This window comes from Phascolarctos cinereus, unplaced genomic scaffold, assembly GCF_003287225.1.
Source record: "Phascolarctos cinereus isolate Bilbo 61053 unplaced genomic scaffold, phaCin_HiC Scaffold_5;HRSCAF=322, whole genome shotgun sequence".
NCBI lineage: Eukaryota > Metazoa > Chordata > Mammalia > Diprotodontia > Phascolarctidae > Phascolarctos > Phascolarctos cinereus.
In genome coordinates this window covers 302,107,413-302,123,514 of record NW_027555958.1, presented here as the reverse complement: position 1 = coordinate 302,123,514, position 16,102 = coordinate 302,107,413, and the positions used below count along the sequence as shown (strand labels likewise).

At 36.0% G+C, this 16,102-nt stretch overlaps 1 pseudogene; it reads left to right on the top strand.

Annotated features, from left to right (window-relative positions):
- The first annotated feature begins 8,415 nt into the window (after nucleotides 1-8,415).
- Nucleotides 8,416-14,861, top strand: LOC110215779 (keratin, type I cytoskeletal 10-like; annotated as a pseudogene).
- The last annotated feature ends 1,241 nt before the right edge of the window (nucleotides 14,862-16,102 follow it).

The window sequence follows — 16,102 nt, the reverse complement described above, 5'->3', positions numbered from 1 at the left end:
GGTGGAAGGATTTCTAATATTGGAAACTGAGTCAAGAGGGTCCTATCTTAGCCTTCCCAAAGTCACCTTCCCAACTGTTTTCCAAGGACAGATATCCACTGGCCATTAATGACAGACCTCACTCCCATTGAGCTGCTAGGATTTTTCTGAAGTGCTAAAACATTGGCTTAAGGACACAACAAACTTGAGAATGTCAGAAAGAAAATTCACAGCTCCAGAAGGCTTCATCCCAAACACTGTTTTCACTAATCACAGTAGGACTAGAAACAATAGTTTTCAACCCTTTCAAATTGTTGCAATAAATTAGCTAGCAAATAAAAAGCTATCAGGCTTTCTAAAAACACGCACAACAAGATTTTACATAACATTCTTTTCTCTTATTATTCCCCTTTCCCAAATAAAGCTTAAAACTCATTCTGGTGTAAAATGCAATTATTAGATTTTAACATACTGTATATTAATCCCTTTAAAGCAAAAACAAATCATCAAGATTTGAGTCTGTTAAGTCTAAGTTGGCTCAAAATGTAACTTCAGTACAGACTGTTCCAAGTATAACATCATAATTTTCAAAATCACAAAGTAGCAGATAAATGACTTATGTACCATAAACACAACTTAATTGTTTTTCCCTTATTGAAGGAGATATGCAATGGGGGAGAGCAATCCTGTTCCCTAAATAAACCAATCCATTAAATCTCTCACAGGGCTGATAATGTATTTATACATTGCTGAAGCTGGTAGGTTTACAAATAAGGAGATTTGTACAAAATCTTTCATTTTATTTTCCAAAAAGTAAACAATTATCATTTTTCTGTTTTAAAATATGCCCAATTAAATGCTTCATAGGTTTCAACATCATGACTATGACTAATGACTTATAACCTAATAATGGCTATTATTAATAATGACTAACAACTTAATAATTTCACAGTATCCAAATAAAAAATAATTAAAATCTCCAATCATAGAAAATTACCATTATCTTAACAGCATTTCTTATATAATGGTTTCCCAGAATTTATAATATAAGAAAATTTAGAAATATAGTAGTAGTATTCACAATATCATGAATTTAAAACATGAAATAAAACTCAGTACTACTCAGATATATTAAATTAGTTAAAGGCATTTTCACATTACTTCTTTATAGAAAAGCATTAATACTATTATAAGTGGTTTTTAAATTCAAAATCCTCACAGATTAGAAAAGGTAATAGTATGAAACACATTTCATATTTCATTAAAGACCCAATTAGCAAAAAGTAACACATATATAGGTCAAATGAAATAACATGAGACAAATAAGGCTTTGCTGGTTTAAATTTAGTGTTGGGTTAACTCAAAATATGCTGGGCTAAATACTATAACCCACTGTTGTTAAAATACCTCACTCTACTTGCAAGGGTGGTAAGATTTTAGAACTCTTCATTACACAGAGGACATCTTAAAGAGATTTCTGCTATATCAAATCCACAACAAAATATTATAATCCATTGCATTTCCAAATGAAAAGTTTCAATGTATATCATGCTATTAACAATTGAATGCATAACAATTTAATCTATCACCCAAAAGAATACAGATTTTAAAAGTTTGCCATTCTACCAATATTTCTAATATAATGAATTGTCAAATAAATGCTAGGTACTATCTTTATTCATGTCACAGATTGATAAACTGAGGTAACTTATTTTAAGAGCACATAACTAACAAATTTCCAGATCAATGCATCTTACCAACACTTTGTCTTAATGCCAAATAGTACAATAAATTCTGACTAATCATAAGTGTCTTCCTAGGAGACACACATTTCACTTGAAAGGAGACAAGAAAGGAACAAATCACACCTAGATCTATTTCTCAAGTGGTATCACAGAGAATCTCAATTTATAATTTCAATTACTCAGTATTACATCTTTTACAAGGGCCATCTATTATAAGCATTTCATGTTATAAGGTCTAATTATAATTATAATCCATTGCGAAAGATTATAAAAGTGATAGTCTGATGTAAAGTTTTAATCTACCGCAACCATCCCAATTGGGAAGCAAACTTAAGAGCACATTTTAAATTAGTTCAAATCTGGGTTCTACAATCTCAGAAAAAACTCATTGTTCATCAGTTTACTCCTAGCTGTCTATAACTTTTCTCTGTTTACTTTCAAATCAAAGTGCAATTTTTGTTACTGCAGTTTCCATAAAATAAGTATACAAAGTTTCTCACATCTTTCTTACTTTAAACAAAGTCAAAATTCCCCTTAAACCTCTTTTTCAACATAATTAAACTTTTTCACATTTCTTTGTATATACTTTGTATATATATATACAATGTATATATACACATTTCTTTGTATATGGCCCTGAAAACCATACCTCTCTTATTTCCTTCATATTCTTTTCCTAAACTTCCTTTCATTTTGTCCATTCCCTAAATTCTCCTTATTTCAAATAGCATCCAAGGCTATTTATGACATTAATAATTCATTCACCGATTTTTTTCCTTTATAACTTTAGCACAGATTGTTCTTCATCAGAACCAATGACTTATTAAACACTTTTACTCCTAAGGTGCATAATTTCAATTGAGAAAGTTTTTGCCATTAATTTGCCTACACTCTGTTGAATTACAGCTAAACAGTTACAATTCTGTTATTCCCTTAAAAAATGAGAACACCTAAAATCCAATAAGGTGTCCTCAGCAAGTACAAAAATATTTAACAGATGACAAAAATTTGGTTTATTAAAATAGCAATTAAGTTTTGTTCCATTGTTCACAGAAGTAACACAAAGCATTTATCCAGATAAAATTTTACTCCCATCTGAGTTGCTTTCTTAAATAAACTTTTCTTTTATAGGCAAGAAGCAAGACAGTTCTTAAAATTTTAGATACAAATCTATTATAAAAATGGTTAGGAATTTAATGTAACTTACAGCAAAATTTCTAAGTTCAAAACACACACCAATTCCAAAAGTTATTTTTAAATCAATTTCTACTTCACTTTAATTTGTAAAATTAAATTTAATTTGTAAAATTTATAAAAACTCCTGAGTATCTAATTAGATTTTCTAATAAAACTTATTTACCTGATTTACAAAAACTTTTTTTTCTTTTTGATGAGTCAGAAAAGAGTTAACTTTTTAAGTGTTAGCTGCAGTCTTTTTTCTTTACTTTGAAAATCTAATGTTACTCCCTACAAACTTCTATCTAATCAGAGAAATGACTTTCCTTTACTCATTGTAAAACAATAAATTTGAGGGACAGCTAGATGGCATAGTGGATAGAATGCTGGCCCTGGATTCAGGAGAACCTGAGCTCAAATTCGGCCTCAGACGCATAACACTAACTGTGTGACCCTGGACAAGTCACTTAACCCCATTGCCTAGCCAAAAAAAAAAACCCAATAAATTTGCTACTTGGTAGGCAAAGAGTAATGAGGGAAACTTAAGGTTGATTTCCCTGTAACTTTTTTAAATTTTTACTTATTTTACTTTTAATTTATGGAATAAAACAAGCATTTCTATAACAGTGCAATAAAAAAGTGATTGCACGTGAAATTGTAAATCTATTATGTTCAATTCGCTATTCCTTTTAAATATTACATTTGTCAAATACAATTTTACTAAATATATTTGTTACTGCAAATTATGTGTCTACTCTGTTCCACCGATCTACTTTTCTATTTCTAAGCCAGTACCAGATAGTTTTAATAATTACAACCTTATAATATAGTTTAAAATCTGGCACTGTTAAAGCTCCTTCCTTTATATTTTTTTCATTATTTCCTGTAAATTTTTAGAATTATATCCTAAATTTCTTCAAAACAAGTTCTAAAGAATGTTAATCCAAAATTCACCAGAATGTTTCAGCATTTATTTTTGAAAAATCAAACCACAATTCAGAGATTCACAGTAGAGAACTGACAATTCAGTCATAAATTTAGCCCCAGATTAGTTTATGATGCCATAAATTTCTATGGTCTGATGGAAAAGATTAACTTACTTCTAGTCTGTCTTTCCCCTTATACTCTTCTCCTCTCCTCTTTCCACGTGGTATATCATGCCCTTACCTGAGGGTGCTCTGCCCAAAAGAAGGTAAATTTTGATGACCAAAAGCTACCTTGATACCTTGGGGTTTGCAGGCTAGAATTCTTTCCTAAAGACCATGCCTTAAATACAATTCACTCTGGCTCTCATTGATTAGAGAAGAATAAATTGCTGCCCAAGCATCACTTAATGGTTATTTTTTGGGCCCTGATGGCTCAGAATGGATATAAATAGTAATTATTTCTCTTTTGGCCTGAAACTCTGAGGGTCTTCCCCTCCCATTTTTATTTTTATCTTTTTCTTTCTTTCTTTCTTCCTTTTTTCTTTTTCTTTTCTTTTCCTTTTTTTTTCCTTTTTTTTTTTTTAATTAAAGGGGTCATCCCTAGGCTCCCTTCTTAAACATCCCTAAGTCAAAGTGAGAACTCAGAAACACCTTAGCTTAAAAATGTCAAGGTCTCCCACTGCATCCTGGGCTCTCTCCAGTTGTCCTGAACAATATCTGGCCACTGGACCTCCAGTTGGCTCTGGAGGAAAAAGTGAGGCTAGTGACTTTGCACAGCTCTCCCTCACTTAAATCGAATTCACTTAAAGTCAGGGCATCATTTTCCTGATGTCATGGTTCTCTGTGAGGACAAACAACAAAAACCGCAATCTGCACTTCAAGAATTTCGCTAGAATTTAGGAATATAAAGAAGAGAGACTTGTTCTGAAGGCACAGACAGACCACATACAGACACCATCACAGATACACAGATACAAACAGGCAATTGGGAGAGATAGTGGCTCTAACATTTCTTTACTGGTATTACTAGTCTTAATTACTTCCTCTGCTCAAAGAAATCTTTTACTGGTTCGATTTGACTAAATGTCACTGACAGTCTTCATATATTACCTTAGTCAATTTGGTTGCTGGAGACCGAGCCAGCTCAAACACAGGAAAATTAGAATCAATTTGGTCTACCCTTCTATGAGTCACCAACTTGTAAAATCTTTTTTTTTTCCTCGCAAGGGATGCACTGAAAAAAGAAAGACAGTTCCTGGCTAGGAATTTTAATTCCTCAATCCTTGAAGGACATTGCATGTAATTCAATGTCTACTTTTTATAGTTGGAAAACATGATTAGTCTCCCAATATCTCAAGTTCAGAAAACATTTGTAGTCAGGTATATGCTTGAATTGTAACCTTTCACCTCTATAGAACCCTCCAATTTTATAGGGTAGGAAATAAGCCCCAAATCAATATCTACAATCCTAACTTCTCTCTTAATTTTCAATCCCAAATGTCTCACTGCCTTCTGGACATCTTACTTTGAGGTTCTATTGGCACCTAAACCTCACCATATCCCAAACTCAGAATTTTTCCCAAACTGGGTCCCTCTCTTAAGTTTCCTATTTCTTTCTTAATTAACCAGACTTGAAACTTGTGGGTCTATGCCTTTTCCTTCACCATGCCTCCAAACACAAATCAAGTCATCCAGTTCTATTGGTCATCCTTGTATAATGTCTCATATCTACCCTTTACTTTCCATTCCTACTACTTCCATACTGGTTCATGACTTTGTCTCTTCACACACAATTAAGCAGCCTCAAAAATGGTGTCTTACTTCTAAGCTCTCTTCTTCAATAAAATTTATACACCTCAACTTTTTTTTTTTTGGAGAGGCAATCAGGGTTAAGGGACTTGCCCAGAGTCACACAGCTAGGAAATGTCCAGTGTCTGAGGCCAAATTTGAACTCAGGTCCTCCTAATTCCAGAGCTGGTGCTCTATCCACTGCACCACCTAGCCACCCCCATCCTCAACTTCTTAAAACACAACTCCGAGAATGTCAATCTTCTATTTGAAAACTTTACCTACAGGATAAAGTCCAAAGTCTTAACCTTGTGTTCAAAGCCACCCTCAACCTACCTGTAAGATATTTCTTATTACTTCCATACATGAATCCTTCTTGGTCAAATCAAATTAGTCAGGTATCTGCACATATGTTTTATTGGTTTCCAAGTCCTTTTAAGAATATTTTCTCATTTTATTGTGAACTTGATAACCATCAAAAACACAAACATTTAATATAAAGAAATATAAACAAAAGAGATAAGATTACATATGAAACAGTGATCTTTTCTTGCATACATCTTTTTAATGTCACCATATTTAACAAGGTAGTAACAAAACTTCCCTGTCTTTGCCCCCTCTTGAATCTCTAATTCCTTCTTCCTATCTTTTCTCCTCTGCTTTTCCTCTCTCCTACCCCCCAATCATACGTTTTCTAAAAATAACACAATGAAGGCTACTATCAAAAAGTACTGCCCACTCTTCAAGGAAGATCTAGATTCACTTCTGCCTTCTCCACAAAGCTTTTCCTGTCAAGTCCAGTCCCTCTCTCTTCAGAACTTGTAGCCATTCATTTCCTTAGTTATGTCTTCAGACATACAGTATGTCTCATCTCCCTAATTAGATGCAATGTACTTCTATTTGATAAATGCTGGTAAATTGTTCATTATTAATGTGATGGAAAAACAAAGATGAAATAAAATAGAATCCCATACTCTTGCCATTGGAGTGGATAAGACATGTACACAAATGACCTTAATACAAAACAGAATGTGATCATTTCAGAGGAGTGCAAAATGCTATCATATGGTAGTTAGTATCTATATAGCACTTTAAGGTTTACAAAGAAATTTGTAACAAATTTTTGATCCTCACAACAACTTTATGAGGCAGGTGCTACTATTACCTCCCTTTTACAGATGAAGGATTTGCACATATAATAACCATTTAATAAATTCTTTGTAACTAACTTCAAAGGTCAAGCCATCTCCTTTGTGAAACCTTTCTATTCACCCTAGTTAGTATTCTCTCCCTTGTCAAATTATTTCAATATATTTTACTATATATTCACTTTATTTTACTATATTTACTATACTTTACTAAATATAGATATAGATATATTTTATAAGTTTATATGGATATATACACACATGTGTATATATATATATATATATATGTGTGTGCATGTATATCTGTATAGATATAGGTATATAGATATATAGATACAGATAGACACATACCCTAATATTCACTGTGTCCCTGTTATATGCCTCTTTGAGGGGAGGTGATGGTTTGCTTTTGTCTTAGCATTCCCAATGCCTGGCATGATGTTTCATAAAGGTTCATTGAATGGAAGATGAATGTGAACAGAGTATTGCAGAATCCCACATGTCAGAACCTCAAAGTTGGAAGGGAAAGAAGGACTTCAGAAATCACCTAGACCGGGACAGCTAGGTGGCACAGTTGATAGAGCACCAGCCCTGAAGGCAGGCCTCAGACCAAAAACTTGACATATATTAGCTGTGTGACCATGGGCAAATCATTTAACCCCAATTGCCTAAAAATTTTTTAAAAAAAAGAAATCACCTAGACCAATCTTGGGTCCTTGAGCATGTCATATGCTGTACTCCTTGGTTTTGCTACTGTGAGATCAACAAAATCTAACACTTCAATGATGATGGATGAGTTAAAAGCCAAGAAAAAATCTTGTATGACTTTATGTGTTCAGTGTATGAAAAAAAATCTCAAAATGACATAAATCCTTTCAATTCAAAGGCTCCTCACCCAAAAAGATTAATTAGCACCATTTTTAGAAAAAAGGTCAATAAGTTCTCATTTTCTGGAAGAAAAGATTTTCTAGAGAGAACTATAAAGGCACTTCCTAAGTTAGGTATTTATGAATCTTATGTACATAATAGCTCAGGAGCAGTGTGAGTTACTTATTTAAAGGATTTATTAAATCCTTCAGCTTTGTGAAAGAGCCTTGGCATCTGCACCAGGATTTATAATGTTAACTCACATTATTGGTTGTTCCAATAAATTACAATTTTTGAATTACTTTTTTAAGGCTATCAGGGATTATTTTTTGCCATGTGTTTTGCTTTTTTATGAAGAAGAATTGTGTGTAACAGAGAGAAAGAGAAAGAGAGAGAGAGAGAGAGAGAGAGAGAGAGAGAGAGATTGACAAGCTTACCACCAGATATATCACTTGCACTCCTTTCTTTTTTGCTGAGAATATATTTTTTTTACCAGTTACTCAATGTTCTGTAAAAGATGAAAAAGAATAATGATAGAGAGTCTCTACTGAGCTCCACCCATCTTCCATTTCAACATAATAAATGTCTTATGTGTTTTAAGGGCAAAACACACACCAGGATGTATCAGATTGGCTTTTAGTAAAGATAATGCTAAATTAGCAAAAAGTCAGCCCAGTGAGAAGAAAATCTTTCAGATGGGACACACCCTCCCAGCTCAGTATATAAAGGCTTGCCACAGTCTCTGGATAGCAAGCATTGCTTGAGCTGAACCTCTACTGCATCACTATGTCCCAGAGATATAGTTCCAGCAAACATTACTCTTCCTCCCATAGTGGAGGAGGAGGAGGAGGAGGAAGTTCATCTATCAGAATCTCAAGCAGTAGAGGCTCTAGCTATGGGGTTAGCTCTCTTGGTGGAGGATTTAGCTCAGGTGGGGGCTCTAGCTATGGCAGCTGCTCAAGAGGTGGGGGCTTCGGCAGTGGATCAGTAAGGGGCTTTGGAGGAGGCTTTGGTGGCGGCAGCTATGTTGGGAGTAGCTTTGATGGTGGTAGCTTCGGTGGAGGAAGCTTTGCTGGAGTCTTTGGGGGAGGTTTGGTGGAGGCGATGGAGGCCTCCTCACAGGCAATGAGAAGGTCACCATGCAGAACCTCAATGACCGCCTGGCCTCCTACCTGCACAAAGTGCAAGCTCTAGAAGAGTCTAACTCTGAGCTAGAGCAAAAAATCAAAGAGTGGTATGAGAAAAATGGCAATGCAAATCAGCGAGAACCTCGTGACTACTCTCATTACTATGACCAAATCAAAGAACTGAAGGATCAGGTAAGAAACATCATTTATACTGCTTCTGAACGAGTCTTGTGCTTATTTCTTAGTCTTACATTTTAGATAACAATAGCTGGTCTCAAAGTCAGGAGACCTAGGTTCAAACTTCCCCTGAAGCATAGTAGCTACTTAACTTCTTCCAGTGCCCCTAGGCAACTCTCTTGGTCTCTAATTTTAGAGCAGGTGCTAATCTGCATTACAAGATGGAGTTTCTCATTGGCAGCTACTTAGAGCAATGAAATCATAGCTTCCCCCCTCCTCCCCCCCCATACTCCCCTCCCAAAAAATAGTTGAGATAGAGAAATCTTAAATCAAGAAACATGGAGCTGTTAATTGTTATTGGTTATTTTATCCTTGGTCCTGGGAATAATTCAATATGGTCCAAAATTAGAGGGAAAGGGATCTTTACCCATCATGCAATGGTAAACCATTATTGGTCAATAAGGACGTCAGACTGTTCAAAGCCATTGGGCCTCCAGAGAAATCCTGAAGAAAGAAAATGTAATCAAAGAAATGGAGGAGAAGGCAATACAAAAGGAAAAGAACCATTGGAATGGGAGGAAAAATCTCTGCTAGTTCATTTTCCAAACTCATAGAAACTTGCTCTCTCTCACATTTTTCAGAAGTATGAATTCTCCCAATTGGAAGGAAGAGGGATATAATTCATATATTCAAAGGATATCTAAAATTCAGATCTAATGGATCAATTCTAATTTAGGAATATATATATATACATATATATATATATATATATACATACATATGCACACACACACACACACACACACACACACACATATATATGAAGTACCAAATCAGTCAGAGGTGTCCTAGAGTCAGTGAAATAACATGGTGTGATAAGATCAGAGATTTCAATTGCTGAGTAAAAAAAGAAATAAATAAATGCCTGGTCAGAAAAGACATGACTTCAGAAATCCTAAAAGATTCGAGCTTTAGAAAACAGGTGACTGCACTGTATGTCATTCTTAAATGACAAAAGTATCCCCATAGAATTGGTTGATGGTTAAATGGTTAATGGTTAAATTCAGTTTTTAAGAAGCACAGCCTTTTTCAAAAATCCATACACATGATCTCCTTCTAAATTATTTTTCCTTTACCAGATCCTGAATCTAAGCACTGACAATGCTAATGTGTTACTGCAAATTGATAATGCCAGGCTGGCTGCTGATGACTTCAGACTGAAGTAAGCAAAGGGAATAAGGAGCATGTGTTCCTGAAATTGTTACACATGAATTTGATGTGGGTAATCGCTTAACACAACAAAATGAGTTTCTAATATTCCCCAAATGGCACATTCTGCCCTGTAAAAAAAAATCATTCAAAATTCAACATTTTCTAGATCATCAGAGAAATTTTCAGTGGTAATAATATCATCTGATATATTTTAGATTAGGAATACTTTGCAGATAACCTAAGTAATTTTGGACTTTGCTACTTTCATACAACTGTTACCATTATTTGTGTGTGGAGTAGAATGAACATGCTGGAATAAAGTGTGAAATCAATTGGTTACCAGACTATGAAATGAGTTCTATTAATACTCAAGTTACTATTCTATTGGTAATAGCTACAATAATATTAGTAGTAGAGTTGGTCCTTCTTTCAGACTAGCACAATTTCTCTAGAATCCAGAATAATACTCTGTACACAGTAGGAGCTTAATTAATGTGTATTATATCATCTGGACTGATATGGTACTATGTTTTATTATACTGTATTGTATTCTGTTACTTCACATTTTCTCAAGCTCCCTTTCCTACTCTCTCCAGCTGCAAAATACATTCTTTTAAATGGACTGAGTTATATTCATGATTATACCTTGTCTCTTTCAGGTATGAAAATGAAGTGACCCTGCGTCAAAGTGTGGAGGCTGACATTAATGGTCTGCGCAGAGTCCTGGATGAACTGACCTTGGCCAAGACTGACCTAGAGATGCAGGTTGAAAGCCTGAATGAAGAGCTGACCTTCCTGAAGAAGAACCACGAGGAGGTGAGACAAAACTCTGTTCCATCCCACCATGCCACACCCCAATTCCTAAAGTCTCACTATAGTCATGAAAACTAGAGTCACATTATGGGCTCTCCTTCCCCTACAGGAAATGAAAGATCTTCAGAACGTGTCCACTGGTTATGTGAATGTGGAAATGAATGCTGCCCCAGGAGTGGATCTGACCGAATATCTGAACTGCATGAGAACCAAGTATGAGATGATGGCTGAACAAAATCGCAAAGATTCTGAAGCCTGGTTCAATGAAAAGGTGAAAATTACTTATCATGTCTAAAGGCCACTCACCTCACCATAAGGGTGGTTATCATCTTCTAGTGATTTTTTTCTCTTTCTCCTCTCCTTTGCTTTTATGATCCTAGAGCAAGGAGGTGACCAGAGAGATTGATACCAACGTTGAACAAATGTCCAGCCACAAATCCGAGATCACCGAATTGAAACGCAACGTTCAAGCTCTGGAGATTGAACTGCGGTCACAACTGGCCCTGGTAAGTTAACAATAAGCTCTCTGTTTCTGTAACATAAGCTCTGTGATTCCAAAATGTTTTAATGTATTTCTTAAGAAAGTGTGAAGTTTTAGAGCATCTGTTTCTAAGCTTTCTTATTCAAATTCATGATCCCAAGGATGAATGTTCACCAAATTAGGGAATATATCCTTAGACCATCTTGATGAGGGTGAAAGAGGAGAGTGCAAAAGCTGGCTTGAAGTTTAACATTTAAAAAGCCTAAGAATGTGACAACTGGTCCCATCACTTCATGCCATAGAGACAAAGAAGAAATGGAAACAGTGTCAGCTTTTATATTCTTTGGCTCAATGATCACCGCAGATAGTGACTGCAGCCATGAAATTAAAAGACACAAGATCCTTGGAAGAAAAGCTATGGCCAATTTTGACAGCATACTAAAAAGCAAAGATATCATCTTGCTGACAAAGGTCCATGTAGTAAAAACTTTAGTTTTTCCAGTGACAACTGGGATGGAAGGAAAGCCCAGCACCAGAATCGATGCTTTCCAAATGTGGTGCTAGAGAAGACTTTTGAAAGTCCCTTAGACAACAGGGGGTCAAACCAATACTTAAAGAAATTAATTCAGGCTACTCAGTGGAAGGGAAAACACTGAAGATGAAATTTAAATAGTTTGGCTGCATAATAAGAAGATGGGACTCATGGCAAAAGACCCTATTTTGGGGGAAGATTGAAAGGAAAAGGAAAAGGAGATGGCAGGGAATGACATGGATAGATAATGCCACGGAAACAATGAACATGAACTTGGAAAGACTTTGAGAGATAGTGGAAGATAGAAGGGCCCGGCTTGCTATGGTCCACCAGGTCACGAAGAGTCAGAAAGGACTGAAAGATTCCACAACAATGTCAACAGAGAGAAAGGAACACAGCATCAGGTTTTTGAAATACAACAAAGACCCCACATCAGGGCCAAAACTATTTGTAGTATTGGTCTGAAATTACTAAAAAGCTAAAACTAGTTTGGGTCACATATCTTTAAATATAGTCAAAGTTCTTTATTCCCCTATTAATTTTCTAATTAGAAAGAGTTTTGTTGTATCCTATTTAATCAATGATGTTGCCAATTCATTTAATGTTCCTCTCCTTCTCAGAAACAATCCCTGGAAGCAACTTTCGCAGACACAGAAGGTCGTTACTGCATTCAGCTGTCACAAATCCAGGCCCAGATCACTGCTCTGGAAGAGCAGTTACAGCAGATCAGGGCTGAAACAGAATGCCAGAATTCAGAATTCCAGGTGCTCCTTGACATTAAGATCCGCCTGGAGAATGAAATTCAGACCTACCGCAGCCTGCTAGAAGGAGGAGGGTGAGTGAAAGAAATGCCACTTTGGAAATTCTCCTGCCTACTAATTTTCCAGGTAGGGGACCTTTTCTCAATTTTTGACAAGAAAAGAGTTGTTAGAGGAGAAATACATAGCTCTGTCTGAAATGTTGAGTTCATCCTGCCCAATTTTGGCTAAGGAATGATCATGACCAGGAAGATATCTTTTTCAAGTGTCTTTAAATTCTCTGTGTGTGTGTGTGTGTGTGTGTGTGTGTGTGTGTGCTTCTGTGTGTGTTTCTGTCCCTGTCTCTCTCTGTGTGTCTCTTTCTTTCTGTCTGTCTCTGTTTCTGTCTCTCTGTTTCTGTCTCTCTGTCTCTATCTCTGTCTCTCTTCTGCTTCTCCCTATGTTGCCCAAGCTAAATGTGCAGTGACCACTTATGGGCTCAATTCCAACACTGACCAGTATGAGGGCTTTCACCTGCTCTGCTTTCCCCACCTAGGATGATTTGCCCCTCTTTAGGTAGCCTGGTGGCCTTCTGATGCCAAAGGCTCATCATATGGGTAAACTTGGACATCAATGTATTAATGATGTTTTATTTATTGGCGATTTATCTACTTATTTATTAATGATGCCCAAATAGCTTTAACCTACTGAAGTTCAGAATGCCCAAACTCAAGTGAACCACCAGTCTGAGTTTTCCCCAGTAGGAGAGGCTATGAAGATGTACCATCACACTTTGCCATCAATCTCTTCTCAAATTTTTAGCTTCTCTAGAGTCTAATAAAATCTGGGGAGAAGGGTATGAATTTTGTAGTGCATATGAATAATTAATCATTAGCATTTATCTCCCTTTTTATTATTCTTGTAGTTCATCTGGAGGTGGTGGCTATGGAGGAAGCTCTGGTGGCGTGGGATATGGTAGAAGATCCAGTGGTGTCCAAGAGGGTAGTAGCTCCAGTGATGAGTATGGAGGGAGCTCTGGTGCAGTGGAGAATTCAAAAGTTCTGGCTCTAGAGGAGGTTCAAGTGGAGGACAAGGAGGAAGCACTGGATCTGGTGGAGAATCTCCATCTAAAAGCAACTCCGGAGCAAGGTCAGCAGAAACTAACTGGGATAATCAGAATCCATTTTAATTTCTTGTGGGTTTTGCTTATGAGATCTTCCTTCGCCTTTCATTCTTCTTAAGTATGGAAATAAAAACATTAAATAAAGTTTCTATTTTCAGAAAGAAATTGTTTTGATAATAATTTTGAAGTTAAAAATATAGGCTCTGATAACATTTTATGTTTTCACTAACTCTCACTAAAAGTCACTTCAATTGAAGTGACATCACCCCTAGAACATTTGAAATGAGAGAGAGTAGAGAGAGACAGAGAGAGACAGAGACTTTGTTTCACAAAGAACATAGGAGTCCACTGCAAGCTCTGGAAGGTCTTAGAGGCAAGATTTTGAATATGAGCCAAGTAACTGATTAGGGGTCTGTTGTTTGAGAACCATCCCAGCTAAGTTGAGAGAAGCCCCTAATCAAGTTGGCTAAATAATGTAGAAAGTTTTCATCTGGGCAACTTTAAACTAGCTATCTAGTGAACGCTAAAGAGTTATAACCTTTGTTGGTAAAGAGAAAACCCACACTAACAAAAGCACAGATCCTTGAATAATGTCTTTGTAGAGTATAATTCAAAACTGATATTTTAAATAAAAATCAGGAGGGGCCATTGTTGATGGGCTCTTTTTTCATATTTTCCTTTAGATTAGAAATTTATTTTATGTATCTACATTTTGGTTGGCAAATATGCCTTTCAAGGACTAAACTGTAATTTCTCTGACTGTGGGAGGGTATTCAAGCTAATTATTTCACTCACAGCTACTTGTTAATTTTCCTGCTTAAGTGCAGCTTTGGGGGCCTCTAAAATTCTCCTCAATTTCATTGAAGAGGACCACTTTTCATTATATAGTAGAAATACCAATACTGATCATTTTTCACCTATAGATTCTAATAGAAGCCATTTGATCAAGACTGTCATTGAGGAGGTAGCCCCTAATGGAAGAGTCATTTCATCCAGAGTGCAATCAGAGACCAAGAAGCACTTCTATTAACCAGGGTTGACATGGAAAAGTCTCTTTCCCTAGACCACAACATATTAACGTTGGGCAAAGAAAATCTCTATTCTTCTTAATGGTCATGGACACTTTCTCTCTTTAAAAATATAAGCTGTCTAAAAGGTTTCTCAGGGTTTCTTTCCTATTCCTTTTCACTTTACCAGAGAGTATTCTTCTATGAAAACTATTCATAAAGAAACTTTCTGTTCCTATTTACTGACATATGTCAATAAACTCTCTTACTGATGCAAACAATGTAATTGTGTCTATGTTATCTTTCTTTTTTGAATGAGACATTAATAGCTTAACAGGAGAGGTTATAGTATCATAGAAGTCAAAGTAAGATCTTAAAGAAACCAACCAGTCTAACTCAGTCATTTTGCAGTCATTTCACTGAGACTCAGTGAAAGGAAGTGGCTTCCTCAAAGGTCACACAATTGGTAAGTCCTAAGGGTGGGATTTGACCCTGGATCATCTGATTCTAAAGCCAGGACTTTTCCAAAAACAACAACATATTGATAGTGAGCCTCTATGTTTAAAATGGTTTATCCAAAATTTTTTGCAAGCCTATCTTAATTTCCTGAAACAAAAATCTTGTCCTATTTCAGACTAGCATCCTAAGATTGTATAAAGCAGTTTCTCCTAAAAACAATGCCCACATATTGCCAATTTTAAGAGTAGTTTTGGGGGGGGGTGGCAGCTAGGTGGCGCAATGGATAGAGCACCAGCCCTGAAGTCAGGAGGACCTGATTTCAAGTCTGGCCTCAGACCAAACACTTGACACTTACTAGCTGTGTGATCCTGGGCAAGTCACTTAACCCCAATTGCCAAAAAAAAAAAAAAAACAAGAGTGGTTTCCTCCACAAAGGTACAGAGTATGTAGCATATTTCTAATTCTCTGGGATCCAATTACATGGTTTCTGGAAATCCATGATAATCAATGGGAAGAAATTTGCCCATATGACTAAAATAATTGGACATTACAATAAGTCACAATGATCTGGGCACTGCTTGCCTGCCTCCTCTTGCCTTGTAGTCAAAAATATGAACACCTCATCACATATGCAACATGGAGGGTCATTTCTTTAATGGAAAAAGAGTTGAGGAAGATGGTCAGAATGATTATTGCTTGGTTGGTGTAGAAATTGTACAGCAACTTAGGAAAGAATATGGGCTGAGTCCCCATATATCTTTGTCCTTCAGCATTCAAGTGAAGTCATACATTGAAGTTTGAAATT